This window comes from Phocoena phocoena, chromosome 3 (assembly GCF_963924675.1).
Source record: "Phocoena phocoena chromosome 3, mPhoPho1.1, whole genome shotgun sequence".
NCBI classification, from domain to species: Eukaryota; Metazoa; Chordata; class Mammalia; order Artiodactyla; family Phocoenidae; genus Phocoena; species Phocoena phocoena.
The window spans coordinates 122,910,616-122,914,194 of record NC_089221.1 but is presented as its reverse complement, the minus strand read 5'-3'; the positions used below and the strand labels follow the sequence as shown (position 1 = coordinate 122,914,194).

Here is a 3,579-nt window from a genome sequence, read left to right as displayed (position 1 = left end):
CTATGGGAGTACACGGCTTAGAAGGATGTGTGTGGCTCAGTTCTGGCCAAGGAGGCAGAATGAAGTCTGTTGGGGATGAGATTGCTTTAGGGAAAGGTTCCTTAGCTCATTGAAGAACAGAGGACATTAATGTTATTGAATTGTTTTCCCTTTTGGCTTCTTATTTGGTGAGATTGTTATCTCACAGTTCTTAATGTCTTATTATGTGAGGCTGGTTGTTAGGGGTTTTTTTTCCCCCTCTTTTTCTTTCTTCATTAATGTTATAGAATGTGTCCCGATGCATTCTGCCAGGACCACATGAAGTAAGGGAGTGTTGATTCTCCCAGGGGGGGATGCTGAGGGCTAGCCCCATCTCCTGCAAAATAAATAAATAAAATAATAAAAAAGGAAGGGAAGGAAGGATGGATAGAGGGAGAACGGATATAACTTTCTCTTTGAAAATTTTCTAGCCCAATTATGAGATATATGGTTGTTTCCCTGAATTTTCTATAATCCTCATGCCATTCCTCATACTCCTCCAAGTTTACTTCTTCAGGTTTTATCATGTCAATTTTGGCTTGAGCAACTTTCATTATGTTGTGACAGCTTTCATCAAAACTCAAATTTCTATCTCCAAATTGTTCTAGCAATGTTTTCTCAGTGATTTTCTTTGGAACCTGATTCTGGATAAAGTAGACTACTACATGATGTAAACGATAGTCTGTTTCTGGTGGGGTGTCTTCTTGGGCCAATTTAACCAACCTTGAATATTCCAACTTAATTGCCGACTGTAAAACTGTTTCAGGACTTTTATCTTCATGCTCATGTGATGCCTTGGTAATTATTCGAATAGTTTCTTCTTTCAAGTGTCTTGAGAAATCACTTCTTGATGGCTGCTCTAGATATTCTGGTTCTCCTGCTTGTGCTGTTGTCACAGAAGACTCTGACTCTCTCAATTTCTGAGATGCTAAAAGTTTTTCCTGCAAAGCTTTCTGGGCAAGCTGTGCATCCCATTCTTCCAGTTCTTTCTCAAATCGCTGGTTGTCTTCCTCAACAAAATCTTTTAAGTCTGGTGGTAGTGTTTCTATTCCAACAAGGGCCTGCCCAGTTTCTTTATTAAACTCCTCTTGTATTAAGAATTGTGGCTTATCATTTATGTACATTAAACAGTATGCACTGGCATTTCTATAACCACCAAAAGAGTCCCTCACTAGCTCTTCCCATGATGATTTTGTTACAGCAATATCATTGTACTTCATCCACCTGTTTTCACGACGATCAAAAATGTATGCCCAGTAGTGCCCGGCATTAGCTTGGCCTTCATGAACTAAAACAGCATGTAAGCGATAAGGAACTCGTATCATAGATTTGTCAGAGTACATTAGTTCAATTGTGTGATGGATTCTAGATATGCTTTCCTGCAAATCTCTGGTGTCATTTTCTATTTCTGTCCTCCAGCGATGTAAACAGCTTTCTAGCACAGAGAGTTCCTCTTCTGTTATGTGCCTTGGTGCTGGTTGCATGGGCAGATCTGGAGGTATCTGAGACTGAGTGAGTGGTTTGTGTATTACTGATCTCGACGAAATGGCAACTATTGATGCGGGTGATGTGCTTGGCAGTTCTAAAGAAGGAGCTCCCTGCTGGTCTGTTTTACTTGGTAATGTCTGTGATGGTACAGAACCACTAGATGGGGAACTAGCATCAATATCATCAACAGGAGAAGTGCAAACAGGTTTACTCGAGGCAACTTCCAACACATACATCCACCAAGGGGAATCGTTTGGGACCCGAACCATAGCTTAAATACCTTTCGAGTCTCTGTTGTAATACTGTGAGGTAATCTTTTAGTCTCTTGATCTCTTCCCTCTTAATTCTTGTTATTTCTCTGTTTCTAGGCATGTTATCTGTCCAGATATAAAACTTGAGGAAATTCCAATTTGTTGTGAATTTTTTCTGGTCTTCCCAATGCCTGATTAAATTCAAATCTTGACAATTCAAACATTAACACAGGTGGTAGTTCAGTAAACCAATGCTCTTGGCCAGACTTTCCTGAATTTTCTGAATGTAAAGACTCAGTTTCTCCTTCAATCATGGCAGCTTCTAGGCACTCATGTAGGTCTTTGAATCCATTCACCTGAAGGTGGGTACTGACCAAACATTACAGTATTTTCAAATTTTTTTACCTTCAAGCACTCCCACGGCTAGGAATCTTCCGTAGAACAACTCTACCATGGGGTTCTTTGGCTTCCCTTCATCCGTCTCCTCTTCAGCTTTCATTTGGAAGGCATCTTCTAACCAATCTAATAATTTGTGTGTAAACTCACTCACGTCTTGCTGCTGGGAGTCATTTGATTTGAAAGCATCCTTAAGAATTTCAACTGCTCTTGATGGATCAACATGTTTCCTTTTAGTACCAACAAGAAGTGCAACTAGATACCGAAGCTCACGCATAAAAGGCAAATTCCGATGCTCCTTTTGGTTTCGGGGTAAATCTTGGACATTTGATGGAGGCTTGTAATTCAGAACTAGTCTTCTAAGTTCCAAAAGATTGAATAATGACTGAATAACAGCACTAAACCAGCAAGTATTGCCAATATTCTTTAGTCCAACAGGAGCTTTGTCCTGCCTTTTTCTATCATAAGGGTTTCGAGAATCTCTCCAAACTCCAGTAGGTGTCCTCTTCAAACATGCTTTATTTTCTGCTATGCTGGCTTCAAGAACTCTGCTAATGGCTTGCTCCTCATCCGTTATTCCAGTCTCCCTGAATGCCCTGTTTGATTCTGCCAAACTCAAGGTAATTGCTCTCTTAAGATCATCTTTATCATCTCCAGTGAGATCAATCACATAAGTATCTGCTTGGCTTCCCATACTGATGTATCTATCATTGCCAGGTAGCGCTGTTTGGTAGTAAGTTGTCTCCTCCTGCTGAGGGGTCTTGGCATTCTTCGCAGTAAGGAAAGCCACTGCTAGTTCCAAGTTTCCGTTACTATCCTTCAAGGCTTGCTGTAATATCTGGGCATCATTAATCCCAGTAATTTCTCTCAGCTGGTTCAAAAACGTCTACTGGCGCTTCTGCGCCGCGCTCTGCTGCAGCATGTTCTGCTCCACGGTCATGGGCCCCGCAGCGCCGGCGGCGGCGTCCGGCTCCTCGAGCCTCCGCCGGCCCTGACTGCCACGCTCCGCCGAGCTCCAGGGAGCGGCGCGGACGACCGGGGAGGACAGCGTCCCCGCCAGCCAGGCGCGAAGGCGATGGCGGCGAGGCGCAGACAGCGAGAGCCGCGGCGGCGGCCACACGACTCCGTGCGGCCCGCCTCAGCGCGGCTTGTCGGCCGCGGCCCGGGCTATGAGCGGGCGGCGGACGCTCGGCGCGGGAGGGCTGGAGCAAACCCGGACGCGTCACGCGCGCGCTCCTTCGCTGGCGGCTCGCGGGCCACTGCGGGGAAGGGAGAAGGGACAGAGGGAGCTGCCGGAATGGCGCTGTCCTCCTCCTCCCGCCGCGACTCCCTCCCCTCCCCTCTCCGCAACCGAAATTGAGTTATTTGTAGTGAGGTGGATGGACCTAGAGTCTGTCATACAGAGTGAAGTAAGTCCGAAAGAGAA

The 3,579-nt window shown here is 45.1% G+C and overlaps 1 pseudogene; it reads right to left on the bottom strand.

The window, feature by feature from the left end:
• Positions 1-260: 260 nt before the first annotated feature.
• Positions 261-3,093, bottom strand: LOC136120285 (ubiquitin carboxyl-terminal hydrolase 25 pseudogene; annotated as a pseudogene).
• Positions 3,094-3,579: the final 486 nt, after the last annotated feature.